Below are 22253 nucleotides of genomic sequence, written 5' to 3'. Positions count from 1 at the left end.
AAGACTCATATTATCATACAGCCATCCATATTTTCAAAGTCACTGCTGTGGACGGAGAAAAAGAACATGAAGAACAACTACACTAGTAGAACTGTTATAACAAGAATCATCTGAAACATTGCCAAATGTATAAGCAGATGCCTTAGAAACAGTACTCAGCAAACTTTGGTGTTTTCTCCTTGACCCTCAAGTAACACACTCAGCTCACTTAGCTGCCACTGGGTTCTCTGGAGAAAATTACTTGCTGCATCTAAGGAACGACTTATGGATGGGGGTTATGTTTTGATATCTCTGGCAAAAAAAAAACCAGTGAAAATCCAAGAGCAATCAGCAGGATCTTTATCTCCCAGGTTCTTGTCTTCGTCTTCTGAAGAAGTTCAGAGTAGATCAGTTGTTAGAAGAAAACTGAATTTATATCCCTCTTTAAAACAAGTAATAAAGTTATTTTAGCCTGAAAAAAAAGAAATGAAAAGGGGGGCATAACAACAGACACTGAGGAAATCTAGAGACTCAATAGGTCATACTTCAAAAACCTGTACTCTACAAAATTGGAAAGTCTGAAAGAAACCAGATAAACAACTTAAATAGAATTATAACTCCCAAGGAAATTAAAATCTCCCAACAAAACAAGTCTGAGACCAGATGGTTGTAACATGGAATTCTACAAGAATTTTAATGAAGACCTCATATGAATACTCCTCAAATATTTCCATATAATAGTAACAGAAGGAACATTGTCAAACTCTTTTTATGAGGCTTTAGTCATGCTGAAATGCAAACCGTACAAAAATGCAGCGAAGAAAGAGAATTACAGACCAATCTTCCTCATGAACATTGATGGAAAAATACTCAGTAAAATACTAACAAACTGAATCCAATGATACATCAAAAAATCATCAACCATGATCCAGTAGGCCTCATTTCAGAGATGCAATGATGTTTCAACATACAAAAATCTGTCAGTGTAACCCAGAATTTAAACAAACTGAATGAAAAAAATAACATGGTCATCTCACTAGATGTTGAAAAAACCTTTGTAATATACAACAATCCTTCATGATAAGGATCTTAGAGTAATTAGGGACACCATGGACATACCTAAACATACAAAGGCATTACACAGCAAGCCGACAAACTAAATGAAGAGAATCTCAGAGCGATTCCACTAAAATCAGGAACAAGATAAGAAAGTCTACTTTTTTCCATATCTATTCAATATAGTATTAGAAGTTCTAGCTAGAGCAGTAAGACAGCAAAAAGGAGATTAAGGGGATACAAATTGTAAAGAAAGAAGTCACTTTCCCTATTTGCAGATGACAAGATAATATGTATAAGAGACCCCAAAAATTCTACCAGGTAACACCTACAGCTGATAATCATCTTCAGTATTGGGGAAGGGGATGCACAATTAACTCAAAAAATCATTTTCCTTTCTTTATACAAATGATAAATGGGTTGGAAAAGAAATCAGGAAACAACCACCTTTACAATAGCCACAAATAACACAAAATATCTTGGACTTAACCCTAAGCAAACCCGAATGATAAAAACGTTTGGTCTCTGACAAAAAATATTAAGAAGATATCAGAAAGAAAAATACTCTCCCATGATTTAGTATAGGTTGGATCAACATAAAAAATGCCATTTCATAAAAAACAATCTATAGATTCAATGCAATCACCATCAAAATCTCATGACAATTCTTCAAAGACCTTGAAAGAAACAAACTCAATTTCATAGGGAAAAATCAAAAAACCTAGGGCAATCCTGACACTCCTGAACAATTTGGGAATCTCCAGAGGCATCATCTTCCATTATGTCAAGCTCTGTTGCAGAACTATAGTATTAAAAACACCTTGGTGTTGGCATAAAAACAGACATGTGGATCATTGAAATCAAATTATGACACCAACACTAATCCACATACATATGAACACTTGATTTTAGAAAAGGAGCCAAAATTGTACAATGAATAAAGACAGCATCTTCATCAAATGGATATTGACATGTAGAAGAATTCAAATAGATCTATATCTAATAGCATGCACAAAACTCAAGACCAAGATGATCAAAGTCCACAAAATAAATCCAATTGCACTGAACCTGATAGAAGAAAAAGTGGGAAGTAGCCTTGAATACATTGGCACAGGAGAGCACTTCTTAAATATAACCCCAGTAGCACAGACACTGAGAGCAACAACTAATAAATGGAGCCTCCTGAAATTGAGAGGCTCCTGCAAGGCAAAAGATGTAGTAAATAAGACAAAATGGGAGCCTACTGAATGGGAAAATATCTTCACCAACTCCACATCTGTCAGAGGGCTGAACTGCAAAATATGTAAAGAATTCAAGAAATTTGCCTTTAAAATACCAAAAAATCCAGTTAAAAATTGTCTCAAGACATACCTGCAGCTTGATTTTATGGAGGCATTTTCTCAAATGAGATTTTCTCTTCTCTGATGGCTCTAGCTTGTGTCATGTTGACATAAATCTGGCCAGCTCAGTGCCTCTGTTTTTGACTCTTATTCTATCAAATTAGGTCATATTCTCTTTCTTTGGTTTTATTAGTATAAAGTTTGTCAAGATCCTTACCCTTTTCAAAGAACCAATCTAAGTTTGTGTCTATCATTGATGTATTGAAGTGAGTTTCTTGAAGGCAGCAAAAATTCTATTTGAATTTAGAATCAAATAATCTTTGCCACTTTGTTGTAGAATTGAGTCTATTACTCATGAGCTTTACTGAAAGATGGTTATAAATTCCCATTATTTTGTTGTTTTGTGGTATTTCCTTCAATTTTTTAAAAATTGATTAATATTGGTCACCTTTTATTTCTTTATTTAACTAAAATTTATGTATAATTACTTTAAGTATTTAATCTTGTTTTAAAAAGAAATATGATCCTCAGTCCTGAAAACATATATACAAGTAGCATTTTACAAACTCAGCAGGTTTTATTTACTAAATAGGTAAAGAAAAAAGCCATGAGGTCCTATTGCTTATGTTCTCATCCCCACTGTCCCCCGGTTTACCCAGTAGATATCTTTTATTTCCCCTTCCAAGGGATTCATCAATCCCTGTCTCTACATATGTGTAACAGCTGTGTAGCTTGATCTACTTGTTTGTCTTCTAGCGGTGGAATCTGGACCTGTCCCTAATACTTTGGTTAGCTTCCAGGAACTTATTCCTCATACTGGGTTGCCTTGCCCAGCCTTAATACTTGGGGAGGAACTCAGTCTGACCTCAATTGGATATGCCATGCTTTGTTGACAGCCATGGGAGGCCTGCCACTTTCTGAACAGAAGCATATACTCCTACATAAAAGTTGCTCAGTCTTATAATGTTATTGTTTCTATGTTTTCAGAGCTGATCATTTGGTGTTAGATAACTAACTGATAACTGTGCTCCTCCCTGGGGAAGATTATTTCTTCCACTCTCGGCCTTTATTCATGCCATGTAGATCTTGATTAAGGTTGTAACCAAATGGTCTCTTCCTAGTCCATTTCAGCATCTGTATTATCATTGCCCTTGTTCAGTTCATGTTCATGCAGTCATATTGGTAACACTTATGGGTGATGCTTCTGATGTTATTAGGAGACACAGTTTCAGAGTAAACTCTGATCCTCTGCCTTTTAATATCCTTTAGCTCCATGTTGTGCATGTCTGTGAGCCATGGATGTTGGAATTGTTTGGTAGATGTGTCAGAGGTGACTAAAGTCCAGAATCCTGCCTTTCGATTGGTTGTGGTTTTATCTTATGAATTGTAGCAAAGAAAGTTTCTTTGGTGAGTGGCCAATTGTATTTACCTGTGGGTGTAATGATGAATATTTAATTAGACTATACTCTGGCTTGTTAAAGCAAGGCTTGTAGGTTTTCCATTTAAACTACATTTGTATATTTATGAATGAACTTTTGTATATTATAGGCAGTTTTAGATATGTAGTTCACTGTATAATTGCTTATGACTCTTTCAGGCATATTTACTCGTATTACAACCAGCATCTTCTTTTGTATTTATTCTCCCCCTCATATTTAGAGTACCATCTACCCAATCAGATCATTTGTACTCTGCTATTTAACTCTCCATTGCTTCCCAACCCTATTTCCTGATTTCTACTGTTAGTCTGGGGTGAATATTCACATCTGAAGATTTGGAGGTAGATAGATCAGAGAAGAGAAAACATGTGACATTTGACTTTCTGGGTCTGGGTTACCTAATTTCAAATACTTTTTTTCTACTTTCATCCATTTATGCGTACAGCATTTTCATTATCAGTTTATCAGTTAAAGGAGATCTACATATTTCTACTTCCTATCTATTGCGAATAGAACAGCAATGAGAATGACTGAGCAAGTGTCTCTGGAGTGGGATATTGACTCCTTAGTTCATAGTTCAAGGAATGGTATAGTTGTTTCATATGGTAGGTGTATTTTTAGCATATTGAAAATTCTCCACACTGATTTATGGAGTGACTGGACCTGTTGTCAAGACCTTAGCCCAGATAGTTCTTTGTCTGTCCCCAAAAGAAGAACTCAGTTATCACACAAAGCCCTGCTATATTTCAAAACTAAAAGATTGAGAGAAAAAATCATTTAGTTAATGTGTTATTTATCTAGGTTATTATCATATAATGTATATCAAATATTTATAATGGCTACAAGTTAATAAGTGGCATGCATGACTTACTAACATTCATTTTCAGTGTAGCATCTATTCTGAAATAGATTGTGAGAAAGAGCAAGGGACTCTTTTATTTTTGTTTAAACAACATTTGAGAAAAACACACTGAAAAGTAGGTAATAGTTTCACCTGACTATACTAAGATTTTTTGAGAGAAACTTAGTTAATTCATCAAAATGATGAGTTTTTCCTAGATTGTGTTTTGTTCTTAAAACATTTCAAAGATTTTTTTTCAGGTCTTAGGAGTATTATGTAGCACTTTGGAAAAAAGATGCACCCTAGCAGCCCTGCAGTGGAGGACAATATGGAAAAGATCTCCACAGCTACCATGGTCCTGTCCTTGGTGCTGTGGTAGACAGGGAGGAAGGTGACCCAGACACTGCAGAACACCAGCATGCTGAATGTCAGAAACTTGGCTTCATTGAAGGTGTCAGGCAGATTCCTAGCCAGACAAGCCACAGTGAAGCTCACTAGGGCCAGGATCCCCAAGTATGCAAGCACAGAGTAGAAAGCAGTGACTGAGCCCTTGTTGCACAAAATGATGATGTGACCATGTTCAGAGTGTGCATCTTCTTCAATATAGGGAGGCGAAGTTCCCAGCCAGAATCCAAGGAGAATAATCTGGATCAGGATACAGATGGGGATGACAGAGTTATAGATGCCTGAGGCAAGGAGCCTTCTCAGTGTTCTTCCTGTTGCCATGGCTCTAAAGGCCAGAATTACCGTTACAGTTTTGGTCAAGACAGTGGAAAGAGCCAGAGTGAACACCAGAGCAAATGTAATTTGTTGCAATATACAGGAGGCTCTGTTTGGCTGACCAATGAAGAGAAATGGGCACAGGAAGCAGAGGAAGAGGGAGATGAGCAGGATGAAGCTGAGAGTCCGATTATTGGCCTTCACGATGGGTGAGTCTTGGTGCTTGAGAAAGATTCCCAAAACTACAGCTGTGATGACAGACAAGCACAGAGCTATGCAGGCCAGAGCCATGCCCAGAGAATCCTCCAAGGACAGGAATGTCACTGACTTGGGCAGGCAGCTGGTTCTCTCAGAGTTTGGGTACTCTTGAATTGGTTAAGGGATACACTCCTGCTGATCTATGGAAGGAAAGGACCAACATGTGAGCTTCTTCATTTATTTATTCATTTCACATTCATGCTACAAAGAATGCCTTCCACTGTTGTTGTTTGTAACCTGGCACATTCTGCTTTACCCTAGTTCCAAGAAGGATAATAACTATTTTATTTATTTATTTATTTAAAATTTCCACTTCCTCCCCACCTCTCTTTTTCATCCCTCTCCCCTGCTGCACCCAGTAGAAACTAACTGCCAGAAGGCCAACTCGAAACTTGGAGAGAGACTCTAAACTATACCCAAGGTCACACCAACCAGAAGAAACCCATGGCACAAAGACTAGAAAACCAAAGAGATAATAGAAACTAAAAAATAAAAAACGCACCCAAGAAAGGCAAACTCAGAAATTAGTAACTGGAGCTCATCAACCCAAACCTAGATTCCTAAATATCATTGTAAAAATCAATGCCAGTCAGGACAATATGGCACCACCACAGCCCATCCACTTTATGACAGCAAACATGACTATTTCAACACAGACAAAGCACAATAAAATGAACTTCAAGCAGCTTTATTGAGGATGATAGATATCCTTAAAGACAAAATAAAAAATTCCCTTAAAGAAATCAAGAAAAAATTAACCAAAAATTAGAGCAAATCAACTAATCCGTAAAAAATGCCAAGAAAAGATAACTAAAAGACACAGTTGAAAATTGAAATAGAAGCAATAAACAAAACACAAAATGAGGAATTTAAAAAATGAAAAATGGGTGCATGAACAGGAACTACAGATGCAAATATTACCAACAGAATACAAGAAATGGAAGAGAGAATCTCATGTATTGAAGATAAAATAGAAGAAATAGATTTCTCGGTCAAAGGAAATGTCAAATCCAACAAATTCTTAACATAAAACACCAGGAAATCTGGGACACTATAAAACGACCAAATCTAAAAATAATAGTAATAGAAGGTGAAAAATCTAAGCATAAAAACCTAGAAAATAATTCAGCAAAATTATAGAAGGAAATTTCTCTTGAAGAAGGATATTACTATAAAAGTATAAGAAGCTTACAGAACACAAACAAAATAGATTAGAGTAGAAGAGGAAGTCACTGTATCACAAAATAATGAAAATGGTAAACGAACAGAACAAAAAAAGACTATTAAAAGCCAGAAGAGAAAAAGGCCAAGAAACGTATAAATGCAGACCTATATGAATTCCACCCAACTTCTCTATGGAGTCTTTAAAAGTCAGAAGGGCCTGGAAATACATTTTGCAGACTCTAAGAGATTATAGATGCTAGCCTAGACTAATAAACACAGAAAAATTTTAATCACCATAGTTGGAGAAGAGAATACAATATATTCCACTACAATGTTAAATTTAAATATCTATACACAAATCCATGCCTACAGAATTTTCTAGAAGGAAAACTCTAACTCAAGGAAAATTAACTACACCCATGAAAACACAGGCAATAGATACTCTCACACTAGCAAAACCCAAAGAAGGAACACACACACACACACACACAGACGCACACACACTACCACTACCACCATGAACAACAATATAATAACAAGAATTAACAATTACTTTTCATTAATATGTCTCAATACCAATGCACTCAATTTCCCAATAAAAAAACACAGGTTAACTGAATTTATACAAAACAGGATACGTCCTCCTGCTGCATACAAGAAACACACCTCAACATCCAAGATAGACATTACCTTAGAGTAAAGGATTGAAAAAGTATTTTTCAATCAAATGGTCCTAACAAACAAGCTGCTGTAGTTATCCTAATATGTCGCAAAATGCACTTCAAAAAAATTAAACAAAAGAAATGGAGAAGGGCATTACACACTTGTTCAAAGAAAAATCTACCAGGATGATATCTCAATTCTGAATATATATGTCCCAAGTGCGACAGCATCCACATTTGTTAAAGAAACGTTACTAAAGCGTCAATCACATATTGAAACCCACACATTAGTAATGGCAGATTTCAACACCCCACTCTCACTCTGACATGTCATCGAGACAGAATCTAAACAGAGAAATAATGGAATTAATAAATTTTATGTTTCAAATTGATCTAAAAGAAATTTACACAATTTTTTACCCAAACACAAAAGATTATATCTTCTTCTAAGCACTTCATGGAACCTTCTTCTAAATAGATTCTTGGGGACTGGAAAGACTGTTCAGAGGTTAAAAGCAGGGGTTGCTCTTCCAGAAGTCCTGGGATCATTGCCCATTACCCACACGGAAGCTCATAACTGTCTGTAACTCCAGCTTCAGGGGATCCTACAACCTCAAACAGACATACATGCTAGCAAAACACTATTGCACATAAAAAAATGAATAAATTCTTGAAAAATATATCCTCAATCGGAAAGAAAGTCTCCACAGATACAAGAAAATATAAATAATCCCGTGTCCTATTAGACTACTGTGGATTCAAGTTGGATTTCAAAAATAACAGAAACAACTGAAACTTTACAAACTCATGAAAACTGAACAAGTCTACTGAATGATCATTACGTCAAAGATAAAACAAAGGAAGTAATTAAAGATCTGCTAGAATTCAATGTAAATGAATGCACATCATACACAACTTATGGGATACAATGAAAATGATCCCTTTGAGGACCCAGGAGGAAAGAGTGAGAGAGCTAGAGGGAAGAGACATATCCAAAAGGTTGGGGGCGGGACTTTTTGAGTCAGAAAACCAGTGGTGGTCAATACTTTAGTAGTTGCTTGTGACTCACTTCAGCTTTTTTTTTTGGGGGGGGGTTCTAATATTTATGCATATGTTTTATTTTTCATAAATGGTAAAAGAAATCTCTTATTTCTGATTCTCATTGTTGGACATTGTTAGACCACATGATGGTACATGGTTCTGTCATGCCAACTGCCTCATGCGGAGGGGTTACCTGGTGTACACTTCATTTTTCCCCATCCCCCTTTTGAGATGTTTTCCTACATTTGGGGTTTTCCAAAGCCCTCTCTGGGCTGCCAATTCAGGCAGCTCGGCTCACTTTGAGATTGCTTGCCTTGAGACCCTGTTGGGACCTTGGAACTTTGCTACTTCTGTTTCCAATACACTGGTGGGAGGCAGGAAAGGCAAGGCATGTCTAACATAGCTGCAGCTCTCCCTCTGTTCTGCCTGGCACTTACAGGCAGCAGGGTATAGGCTAGTCCAACTGTTTGTCTGAACCTCCCCAACAGGGTCGCCATGGGTGCTAGCTGGAGTGAAATCCCTTTCTAGAGTGTTGAGTAAGAGTGTCACTTCTGCACCTGGATCTCTCCATGTTGTTTTAGCGCCTTGCCTGCTCTACCTGCTGGTCAAACTACATCTGAATACCTTCATAAAGTCAAGTCTTTTTTATGGGAAAAATAATTTTATTTATTTCGTTTAAAAAATACAGTCTCCATAAAGGTACCATATTATAAGAACAATTTTCTTTTCTTCTTCTTCTTATTAAGTTATAAAAATTTCTACTTCCTCCCCTCCTTCCAACACCCTCCCAATCCCCCCACTCCCTCGCCTAATCCCTCTCCAGTCCTAAGAGCAGTCAGGGTTTCCTGCCCTGTGGGAAGTTCAAGTTCCTTCCCCCTCCCTCCAGGTCTAGGAAGGTGAGCATCCAAACACACAAGGATCCCAAAAAGCCAGTACATGCAGAGGAAACAAGTCCCAGTGCCATTATCAATGGCTTCTCAGACAGCCCCCATATCAGCCACATTCAGAGAATCCGGTTTTAGCACATGCTTGTTCAGTCCCAGCCCAGCTGACCTTGGTGAACTCTCATTATAGCAGTCCCCTTGTATCAGTGGGTGAACGCCCCCCTCGTGGTACTGACTTCCTCGTTCATGTTCTCCCTCCTTCTGCTCCTCATTTGGACCTTGAGGGCTCAATCCAGTGTTCCAATGTGGGTGTCTGTCTCAATCTCCATCTATAGTCAGATGAAGGTTCCCTCTGATCCCGACTTCCTTGCTCACGTTCTCCCTCCTTCTGCTTGTCATTTGGACCTGGGGAGTTAAGTCCTGTGTTCCATGTGGGTCTCTGTCTCTATCTCCATCCATCACCAGATTTTGCATATGGTGATATGAAAAATAATTCGTGATCCTCGAGAAGCTAAATAAGAAGGTGAACCTGAAGAAAATCATATAGTTATCCTTTTGGATATTGGAAGTAGACAAGATTGCCAGGGAAACTTGGGTACACGGTGGGGGGGGGATTGGGGGTGGATGTAAGGGGAGTTGGGTAGAGAGAAGGGAGAAGGGGAGGATTCGGGATAGCTTGGGGAATGGGATGGGTGGGATGGAGGAAAGGTGGATATGGGAGCAGGGAAGTAAATATCTCAACTAAGGGAGCCATTTTAGGGTTTGTAAGAGACTTGATTCTAGAGGGGTTCCCAGGTCCAAGGACAGGTCCCCAGGTTGTAAATTTTAGACCAAAAAGAAGCAAACTAACCCAGGAAAAACAATTGGCAAGAAATAATCAAATCGAGAGCAGAAATCAACAAAACAGAAAGAAAACAATACAAAGAATCAGTGAGACAAGGGGTTGGTTCTTTGAGAAAATCAACAAAATAGACAAACTAATCAAAAAGCCAGAGAGAGAATCAAATCAGAAGGAACATTGCCAAACTCTTATTTAAGAGGCCACAATTACCTTGGTATCCAAACCACATAAAGACATTACTAAGAAAGAGAATTATGAAAAAATCTCACTCATGATCAGTGATACAAAAATACTAAATAAAATATTGGCAAAATGAATCCATGAATACATCAGAACCATTATCCACCAAGATTTAGTCGGCAGACCAAATAAACTCTACTCGCCATTTGCTTTTGGTCTAAGAGTATTTAATAGTAATGACAAAAAGAAGACTAGACAATAGTTAAATAGAAAGCTTTATCAATATCCTTAATGAGGACTAAAAGCAAACAATAAAATATAAGTAGATGGAATCTAATAGTTCATTAAAAGAGTGTCATTCTGAGTACTATAATTAAGATGGCACTGAAAGGGTCTATAGAATTTAATAACTATAGCTATCAATTCTGTAATGCATATTTAAAAACTATTTAGGAAATTATTTTTGAAAACTTTTACATTGAATAAATGAGAGTAATGACTTGTAAGGTGATGTAAATCTTATACAATCGGAAAGTATGTTGTAATACTATCAGTTTATCTTAATTATATGTAGTCTATATACCAAGTAAAATAGTCAATATAAGGTATATTCACAAATAAAAAAAGAGGTGAGCCCAGAAGGTTATGTATCCCTCTTTGATCTGATAAGTGAGTGGTAGCAGGTGTTTCAACAGTTGCTGGTGATTCACCTTATGTCATTTTTTGTTTTATTTCTGATTTGTGCACCAGTTTTGTTTTTCAAATGATCAGTAAAAGAAATCTTTTACATGGATGAAAAGCTTTAACCACTAATATACTAAACTAGCTCAAACCTTAAAAATAATTGGTAAACATTTGTCCTTATACCCATAGATAATTGGACTCTTCAAACCCTCAGTAAGAAACTTTTCTTTACAAGGTGTATATAGGGAATATACCCTAGAGATTCCCTAACATACTACAAAAGCATTTGTTCAACTATGTTCATAGCAGCACTATTTGTAATAGCCAGAACCTGGAAACAACCTAGGTGCCCTTCAATAGAAGAATGGTTAAAAAAAGGTGTGGAACATATACACATTAGAGTTTTACTCAGCGGTAAAAAACAATGACATCTTGAATTTTGCATGCAAATGGATGGAAATAGAAAATGCTTTACTGAGTGAGGTAAGACAGACCCAAAAAGAGGAACACGGTATGTATTCACTCATAAGTTGATTCTAACCATAATTAAAGGTCTTTGAGCCTATTATTCGTGATCCTAGAGAAGCTAAATAAGAAGATGAACCTGATGAAGATTATTTAGCTATCTGCCAGGAGATAGGAAATAGACAAGAGTCCCAGGTAACCTCGGGTGCATGGGGGGGTGGGAAGGTTGTTGGAAGGGGAGAGGGTTAGAGAGAAGGGAATAGGGGAGGAATGGGGAAAGCTCGGTGGACTGGGATGGGGGGAGGGAGGAAGGATGAATATGGGATCAGGGAAGAATATATTTCAACTAAGGGAGTCATTTTAGGGTTTACAGGAGACTTTATTATACATGGGATCCCAGTTCCAAGGAGAGATCCCCAGATTGTTCTCTGGACAGAGGAGAGGGTGCCTGAACCGGCCTTGGCCCATAACCATACTGATGAATATTTTGCTTATCACCATAGATCCTTCATCTGGCGATGGATGGAGATAGAGACAGAGACCCACATTGGAACACTGGACTTAACTCCCTAGGTCCAAACGAGAAGCAGAAGGAAAGAGAACGTGAGCAAAGAAGGCAAGACCAGAGGGAACCTTCATCCGATGATGGATGGCAATACAGATGGAGACCCACATTGGAGCACCAGACTGAGCCCCCCAAGGTCCAAATGAGGAGCAGAAGGAGGAAGAAAATGAAAAAGTAAATCAGGACTGCGAGGGATGTGATCACCCACTGATACAAGGGTACTGATCTAATGAGCGTTCACCAAGGCCAGTTGGACTGGGACTGAACAAGGACATGATCCAACCAGATTCTCTGAATGTGGCTGGCCCGGAGTCTTTCTGAAAAGCCATTGACAATGACACTGGGACTTGTTTCCTCTGCATATACTGGATTTTGGGGATCCAGTCTGTTTGGATACTCACCTTCCTGGACCTGGAGGGAGGTTGGAGGAACTTGAACTTCCCACAGGGAAGGAAACCCTGACTGCCTTTAGGGATGAAGAGGGAGCAAGAGAGGGAGTGGGGGTAGTGGGAGGATGTTGGGAGGAGGGGCAGAAATGGAAACTTTTATAATTTAATAAAATTACTTTCTAAAAAAATGATTTCAAAATAGAAAGAAAAGAAAGCAAAACCAAATATTTGACGTAACAAATGCTCTAAGAATCAGGGTAGGTGTTAGTATGTTATATAACTCTGTGACTTACCATGCAATCTTGATAACCTGAGTGTGATCTCTAAACACTCATCAAAGTCAAAGAAGATGACCATGCTCCACAATGATGTCCTCTGACCCAATATGTGAGCTGTGGCACATACATGCAAGCACATAGGTACACACACACATCTGATACACATACAATAATAAAAGACTTATTTTTTAATAATCTTTTCTTTATCTGAAAATATCTATTAATTTTGATCTATAATTGAAAGTAAAGTTTCCTGTCCTCAAGATGATGACAATCACATAGGACTATGCAAAAAGTTAAACTGTAGTAACATTAGATCTTAGAAAATTGAAATATATTTAATTAACCTCCCCTTTCATTTGTTGAAATAACATAATCTGTTATACATTTGTTTAAGGTTGTTCTTTTTTGTTGATGATTTCGAGTCCTTTTTCTCTTTTTAAGGTTTGTTCTTACAGAGGACAGTAATTAAATAGTAGATTATCATCATCATTAGATTTTTATATTTTACTTTTATATTTTACTTTTCCCAATCATTCTTTATAATATCCTCAATTTTAAAATTATAATATAATTGCCTCATTACTCCTGTTCTCATTACTCTCTCTAATCTCCCTCTTGGACCCACCTTATTTTTTTTCTCTTATATTCATTCTTCTTTTTCATTAATTGTTCACTTATGTTTGTGATTGTGTGTGTGTGTGTGTGTGTGTGTGTGTGTGTATTGCTAAATACCACCTGCTCAGTCCATATAAAATTAGCTGTTAAATGATATCAGGGTTGACCACAACCTAGCAAAGATCTACAAGCTGCTGTACCTTCCTTTACAAAGACTTGAATTTCATACTATTTTTGATATTCCAAATGACAGATAAAAGTGTTGTAAACTTTAATTCCATGTGTGGTATATTTTGGAAACAGCCCCACATGTACTTGTCCTGCTGGGGCTTATTTTCAGGAAAGGATTATTAAATTCATTTATTCAAGGAACACACAGGTAGCATGGTCATGTGCACACCTCACATTGCCTGGGCAGCCTCTACCATGGATCACAGCTAGAAGTGAGATGAAGCTATCATGCAAGGAAAGGAAGGTTTTGGAAATAGGGATGCAGAAGACACAATAACATGAGGATTGCCACACAAATGTTCACACATTGTGAACAGTGATTACTATTGAATATGGGGATGAATTAAAGAGACATGTTTTTACATGCTGCATTATAACATCATATTTCTGAATGATAGAAAGAATAAATAATGGCTTTTAAGAGAACAGGAGTGCAGGAAATCTGTGCACTAGAGGATCAGGCAGCTGGTAATCTAGTCTAGGAAGGACATAAGAAAGAGAGTCCAGCCATGGGCAATCACAAAACAATCTTCTTTTTTTTAAGTAAATTTTATTAAATTATAAAAGTTTCCATTTCCGCCCCCCCTCCCAACACCCTCCCACTCCCCCCACTCCCCGTCCTTCTCCCTCTTCGTCCCCCCAGGACAGTCAGGGTTTCCTGCCCTGTGGAAAGTTCCAGTTCCTACCCCTCCCTCCAGGTCCAGGAAGGTGAGTGTCCAAACAGACTGGATCCCCAAAATCCAGTATATGTAGAGGAAACAGGTCCCAGTGTCGTTGTCAATGGCTTTTCAGAAAGACTTCGGACCAGCCACATTCAGAGAATTCGGCCAAATTCCGAGAATCTGGTTAGATCACATCCTCGTTCAGTCCCAGTCCAACTGGCCTTGGTAAACTCTCATCAGATCCGTTCCCTTGTATCAGTGGGTAATAGCATTCCTCGCAGTACTGATTTCGTTTTTGATGTTCTTCCTCCTTCTGCTCCTCATTTGGACCTCGGGGGGCTCAGTCCGGAGCTCCAATGTGGGTCTCCGACTGTATCGCCGTCCTTCGCCAGATGAAGGATCTATGGTGATAAGCAAAATATACATCAGTATGGTCATGGGCCACGGCCGATTCAGGCACCCTCTCCTCTGTCCAGAGAGCAATCTGGGGGATCTCTCCTTGGACCTGGGATCCCATATATAATCAAGTCTCTTGTAAACCCAAAAATGGCTCCCTTAGTTGAAATATATTGTTCCCTGATCCCATAATCATCCTTCCTCCCTCCTCCCACCCGATCCCCGGCCACCAAGCTTTCCCCGTTCCTCCCCTACTCCCTTCTCTCTAACCCTCTCCCCTTCCATCGACCCTCCCACCCCCCATGCACCCGAGGTTAACTGGGACTCTTGACTATTTCCTACCTCCTGGTGGATAGCTAAATAATCTTCATCAGGTTCATCTTCTTATTTAGCTTCTCTAGGATCACGAATAATAGGCTCAAAGACCTTTAATTATGGTTAGAATCCACTTATGAGTGAATACATACCGTGTTCCTCTTTTTGGGTCTGGCTTACCTCACTCAGTAAAGCGTTTTCTATGTCCATCCATTTGCATGCAAAATTCAAGATGTCATTGTTTTTTACCACCGAGTAAAACTCTAATGTGTATATGTTCCACACCTTTTTTAACCATTCTTCTATTGAGGGGCACCTAGGCTGTTTCCAGGTTCTGGATATTACAAATAGTGCTGCTATGAACATAATAGAACAAATGCTTTTGTAGTATGTTAGGGAATCTTTAGGGTATATTCCCCAGAGTGGAATTGCTGGGTCCTGAGGGAGGTTGACTCCCAGTTTCCTGAGAAACCGCCACACTGATTTCCACAGTGGCTGCACGAGTTTGCATTCCCACCAACAATGGATGAGTGTTCCCCTCACCCCACATCCTCTCCAGCAAAGGCTATCGTTGGTGTTTTTGACTTTAGCTATTCTGACAGGTGTAAGATGGTATCTCAGAGTGGTTTTGATTTTCATTTCCCTGATCGCTAAGGAGGTTGAGCATGACCTTAAGTGTCTTCTGGCCATTCGAAGTTCATCTGTTGTGAATTCTCTGTTCGGTTCAGTATGCCATTTTTTTAATTGGGTTAATTAGAGTTTTAGTGCCTAGTTTCTTGAGTTCTTTGTATATTTTGGAGATCAGACCTTTGTCTGATGAGGGGTTGGTGAAGATCTTCTCCCAGTCAGAAGGCAGCCTTTTTGTCCTACTGACAGTGTCCTTTGCTTTACAGAAGCTTCCCAGTTTCAGTAGATCCCATTTATTCATTGTTTCTCTTATTGTCTGTGCTGCTGGGGTCCTACTTAGGAAGAGGCCTCCTGTGCCTAAATCTTGTAGACTACTTCCCACTTTCTCTTCTCTCAGGTTCAAAGTGGACGGATTAATGTTGATGTCTTTAATCCATTTGGACTTGATTTTTGTGCATGGTGATAGATATGGATCTACTTTCATTTTTTTACAGGTTGACATCCAGTTATGCCAGCATCATTTGTTAAAGATGCTTTCCTTCTTCCATTGTATACCTTTAGCTCCCTTGTCGAAAATTAGGTGTTCGTAAGTTTGTGGGTTAATATCTGGGTCTTCTATTCGATTCCATAGGTAGACTTCTCTGTTCTTATGCCAATACCAAGCTGTTTTCAATACTGTAGCTCTCTAATAGAGTTTGAAGTCAGGGGTGGTAATGCCTCCAGAAGTTCCTTTATTGTATAAGATTGTTTTGGCTATCCTGGTTTTTTTCTTTTGCCATATAAACTTGATTATTATTCTCTCAAGGTCTGTGAAGAAGTTTGATGGGATTTTGATGGGGATTGCATTGAATCTATAGATTGCTTTTGGTAGAATTGCCATTTTTACTATGTTGATTCTCCCAATCCAAGAGCAGGGGAGGTCTTTCCATTTTCTGGTATCCTCCTCAATTTCTTTCTTCAAAGACTTAAAGTTTTTGTCAAATAGGTCTTTCACTTCCTTGGTTAGAGTAACCCCAAGATATTTTATGCTATTTGTGGCTATCATGAAAGGTGATGCTTCTCTGATTTCCCTCTCTGTTTCTTTATCCTTTGTGTATAGGAGGGCCACTGATTTTTTGGAGTTGATCTTCTATCCTGCCACGTTACTAAAGGTATTTATCAGCTGTAGGAGTTCTTTGGTAGAGTTTTTGGGGTCACTTATGTAAACTATCATATGGTCAGCAAATAATGAAAGTTTAACTTCATCCTTTCCAATACGAATCCCCTTGATCCCCACATGTTGTCTTATTGCTATTGCTAGAACTTCAAGCACTATATTGAAGAGGTATGGAGAGAGTGGACAGCCTTGTCGCGTTCCTGATTTTAGTGGAAAGGCTTTGAGTTTCTCTCCATTCAGTTTGATGTTAGCTGTCGGCTTGCTGTATATTGCTTTTATTATATTTAGCTATGATCCTTGTATCCCCAGTCTCTCCAACACCTTTATCATAAATGGGTGTTGAATTTTGTCAAATGCTTTTTCAGCATCTAGTGAGATGATCATATGGTATTTTTCTTTCAGTTTATTTATATGATGGATTACATTGATAGATTTGCGTATGTTGAACCATCCCTGCATCTCTGGGATGAAGCCTACTTGATCATAATGGATAATTTTTCTAATGTGCTCTTGGATTCAGTTTGCCAGTATTTTATTGAGAATTTTTGTGTCGATGTTCATGAGTGAGATTGGCCTGTAATTCTCTTTCTTGGTTGTGTCTTTGTGTGGTTTTGGTATTAGGGTAACTGTAGCTTCATAAAAGGAGTTAGGCAATGACTCTTCTGTTTCTATATTGTGGAATACGTTAAGGAGTATAGGTATTAGCTCTTCCTGGAAGTTCTGGTAGAATTCTGCATTGAAACCATCTGGTCCTGGGCTTTTTTTGGTAGGGAGATATTTGATAACAGCTTCTAATTCTTCGCGACTAACAGGTCTATTTAGATTGTTCACCTGTTCTTGGTTAAACTTTGGTATATGGTACTTATCTAAAAAAAATGTCCATTTCTTTTACATTTTCCAACTTTGTGGCATATAAACTTTCATAGTAAGGTCTAATGATTCTCTGAATTTCCTCTGTGTCTGTGGTTATGTCCTCCTTTTCATTTCTGATCTTATTAATTTGCATGTTCTCTCTCTGCCGTTTGATTAACTTGGATGGGGGTTTGTCAATCTTGTTGATTTTCTCCAAGAACCAGCTTTTTGATTCATTGATTCTTTGTTTTTTTTTAAAGTAATTTTATTAAATTATAAAAAGTTTCCATTTACGCCCCTCCTCCCAACGCCCTCCCACTCCCCCCTCCCTCTCCTCCTCCCTCTTTGTCCCCAAGGGAAGTCAGGGTCTCCTGCCCTGTGGGAAGTCCAAGTTCCTCCCCCCTCACTCCAGGTCCAGGAAGGTGAGCATCCAAACAGACTGGATCCCAAAAATCAAGTATATGCAGAGGAAACCAGTCCCAGTGTCATTGTCAATGGCTTCTCAGAAAGACTGCAGGCCAGCCACATTCAGAAAAACCGGCCACATTCAGAGAATCTGTTTGGATCACATGCTCGTTCAGTCACGGTCCATCTGGCCTTGGTAAACTCTCATTAGATCCGACCCCTTGTATCAGTGGGTGATAGTATCCCTCGCAGGCCTTCGTCATTTTCTTCCTCCTTTTCCTCCTCATTTGGATCTTGGGGGGCTCAGTTCGGTGCTCCAACGCGGGCCTCCATCTGTATCGTCATCCAACGACAGATGAGGGATCTATGGTGATAAGCAAAATATTCATCAATATGGTCACGGGCCAAGGCCGGTTCAGGCACCCCCTCCTCTGTCCAGAGAACAATCTGAGGATCTCTCCTTGGACCTGGGATCCCATATATAATCAAGTTTCCTGTAAACTCTAATATGACTCCCTTAGTTGAAATATATTCTTCCCTGATCCCACATTCATCCTTCCTCCCTTCCCCCCATCCCGGTCAACCGAGCTTTCTCCATTGCTCCCCTACTCCCTTCTCTCTAACCGTCTCCCCTTCCAACAACCCTCCCACCCCCCCCCCATGCACCCAAGGTTACCTGGGACTCTTGACTATTTCCTACCTCCTGGCGGATAGGTAAATAATCTTCATCAGGTTCGTCTTCTTATTTAGCTTCTCTAGGATCACGAATAATAGGCTCAAAGACCTTTAATTATGGTTAGAATCCACTTATGAGTGAATACATACCGTGTTCCTCATTTTGGGTCTGGCTTACCTCACTCAGTAAAGCGTTTTCTATGTCCATCCATTTGCATGCAAAATTCAAGATGTCATTATTTTTTACCGCTGAGTAGAACTCTAATGTGTATATGTTCCACACCTTTTTTAACCATTCTTCTATTGAGGGGCACCTAGGCTGTTTCCAGGTTCTGGCTATTACAAATAGTGCTGCTATGAACATAGTTGAACAAACGCTTTTGTAGTATGTTTGGGCATTTCTAGGGTATATTCCCAAGAGAGGAATTGCTGGGTCCTGAGGGAGGTTGACTCCCAGTTTCCTGAGAAACTGCCACACTGATTTCCAAAGTGGCTGCACAAGTTTGCATTCCCACCAACAATGGATGAGTGTTCCCCTCATTCCACATCCTCTCCAGCATAGGCTATCATTGGTGTTTTTAACTTTAGCTATTCTGAGAGGTGTAAGATGGTATCTCAAAGTTGTTTTGATTTGCATTTCCCTGATCGCTAAGGAGGTTGAGCATGACCTTAAGTGTCTTCTGGCCATTCGAAGTTCATCTGTTGTGAATTCTCTGTTCAGATCAGTACCCCATTTTTTAATTGGGTTAATTAGAGTTTTAGTGTCTAGTTTCTTGAGTTCTTTGTATATTCTGGAGATCAGATCTTTGTCTGATGAGGGGTTGGTGAAGATCTTCTCCCAGTCAGAAGGCAGCCTTTTTGTCTTACTGGCAGTGTCCTTTGCTTTACAGAAGCTTCTCAGTTTCAGCAGGTCCCATTTATTCATTGTTTCTCTTATTGTCTGTGCTACTGGGGTCCTACTTAAGAAGAGGCCTCCTGTGCCTATATCTTGTAGACTACTTCCCACTTTCTCTTCTCTCAGGTTCAAAGTGGACAGATTGATGTTGATGTCTTTAATCCATTTGGACTTGAGTTTTGTGCATGGTGATAGATATGGATCTATTTTCATTCTTCTACAGGTTGACATCCAGTTATGCCAGCACCATTTGTTAAAGATGCTTTCCTTCTTCCATTGTATACCTTTAGCTCCCTTGTCAAAAATTAGGTGTTCGTAGGTTTGAGGGTTAGTATCTGGGTCTTCTATTCGATTCCATAGGTCGACTTCTCTGTTCTTATGCCAATACCAAGCTGTTTTCAATACTGTAGCTCTGTAATAGAGTTTGAAGTCAGGGATAGTAATGCCTCCAGAAGTTCCTTTATTGTATAAGATTGTTTTGGCTATCCTGGGTTTTTTGTTTTGCCATATAAACTTGATTATTGTTCTCTCAAGGTCTGTGAAGAAGTTTGATGGGATTTTGATGGGGATTGCATTGCATCTGTAGATTGCTTTTGGTAGAATTGCCATTTTTACTATGTTGATTCTCCCAATCCAAGAGCAGGGGAGGTCTTTCCATTTTCTGGTATCCTCCTCAATTTCTCTTTTCAAAGGCTTAAAGTTCTTGTCAAATAGGTCTTTCACATCCTTGGTTAGGGTAACCCCAAGATATTTTATGGTGTTTGTGGCTATCGTGAAAGGTGATGTTTCTCTGATTTCCCTCTCCGTTTCTTTATCCTTTGTGTATAGGAGTGCCACTGATTTTTTGGAGTTGATCTTCTATCCTGCCACGTTACTAAAGGTGTTTATCAGCTGTAGGAGTTCTTTGGTAGAGTTTTTGGGGTCGCTTATGTACACTATCATATCGTCTGCAAATAACGAAAGTTTAACTTCATCCTTTCCAATTCGAATCCCCTTGATCCCCACATGTTGTCTTATTGCTATTGCTAGAACTTCAAGCACTATATTGAAGAGGTATGGAGAGAGTGGACAGCCTTGTCGTGTTCCTGATTTTAGTGGAAAGGCTTTGAGTTTCTCTCCATTCAATTTGATGTTAGCTGTCGGCTTGCTGTATATTGCTTTTATTATATTTAGCTATGATCCTTGTATCCCCAGTCTCTCCAACACCTTTATCATAAAAGGGTGTTGAATTTTGTCAAACGCTTTTTCAGCATCCAATGAAATGATCATATGATTTTTTTCTTTCAGTTTATTTATATGATGGATTACATTGATAGATTTGCATATGTTGAACCATCCCTGCATCTCTGGGATGAAGCCTACTTGATCATAATGGATGATTTTTCTAATGTGTTCTTGGATTCAGTTTGCCAGTATTTTATTGAGAATTTTCGCGTCGATGTTCATGAGTGAGATTGGCCTGTAATTCTCTTTCTTGGTTGTGTCTTTGTGTGGTTTTGGTATTAGGGTAACTGTAGCTTCATAAAAGGAGTTAGGCAGTGACTCTTCTGTTTCTATATTGTGGAATACGTTAAGGAGTATAGGTATTAGCTCTTCCTGGAAGTTCTGGTAGAATTCTGCATTGAAACCATCTGGTCCTGGGCTTTTTTTGGTAGGGAAATTTTTGATAACAGCTTCTAGTTCTTCACGACTAACAGGTCTATTTAGATTGTTCACCTGGTCTTGGTTCAACTTTGGTATATGGTACTTATCTAAAAAAATGTCCATTTCTTTTACATTTTCCAACTTTGTGGCATATAAACTTTCGTAGTAAGATCTAATGATTCTCTGAATTTCCTCTGTGTCTGTGGTTATGTCCCCCTTTTCATTTCTGATCCTATTAATTTGCAATTTCTCTCTCTGCCGTTTGATTAGTTTGGATAGGGGTTTGTCAATCTTGTTAATTTTCTCCAAGAACCAGCTTTTTGCTTCATTGATTCTTTGAATTGTTTTCTGTGTTTCTATTTTGTTGATTTCAGCCCTCAGTTTGATTATTTCCAGTCTTCTACTCCTCCTGGGTAAATCAGCTTCTTTTTTTTCTAGAGCTTTCAAGTGTGTTGTTAAGTCTCCAATGTGTGCTTTCTCTGTTTTCTTTAGGTGGGCACTTAGTGCTATGAACTTTCCTCTTAGCACTGCTTTCATTGTGTCCCATAGGTTTGAATACGTTGTGTCTTTGTTTTCATTATATTCAAGGAAGACTTTAATTTCTTTCTTTATTTCTTCCTTGACCCAGGGATGATTTAGTAGTTGACTGTTCAACTTCCATGAGTTTGTTGGCTTCCTGGGGGTACCATTGTTGTTGAATTCTAGTTTTAGTCCATGGTGATCTGACAAGACACAGGTAGTTACTAATATTTTTTTGTATCTGTGGAAGTTTGCTTTGTTACCGAGTATGTGGTCAATTTTCGAGAAGGTTCCATGAGCTGCAGAGAAAAAGGTATATTCTTTCCTATTTGGGTGGAGTGTTCTATAGATATCTGTTAAGTCCATTTGATTCAATACCTCCAATAGGTCTCTCAATTCTCTGTTTGGTTTCTGTCTGATTGACCTGTCCATTGGTGAGAGAGGAGTGTTGAAGTCTCCTACTATTAGTGTG

The 22253-nt window shown here is 38.8% G+C and overlaps 1 pseudogene; it reads right to left on the bottom strand.

The window, feature by feature from the left end:
* Window positions 1–4850: 4850 nt before the first annotated feature.
* Window positions 4851–5810, bottom strand: LOC148123063 (vomeronasal type-2 receptor 116-like; annotated as a pseudogene).
* Window positions 5811–22253: the final 16443 nt, after the last annotated feature.

This window comes from Myodes glareolus, chromosome 2 (genome assembly GCF_982192425.1).
Source record: "Myodes glareolus chromosome 2, mMyoGla1.1, whole genome shotgun sequence".
Lineage (NCBI taxonomy): Eukaryota > Metazoa > Chordata > Mammalia > Rodentia > Cricetidae > Myodes > Myodes glareolus.
The sequence above is the reverse complement of the archived record's forward strand: the minus strand, read 5'-3'. Positions and strand labels throughout refer to the sequence as shown.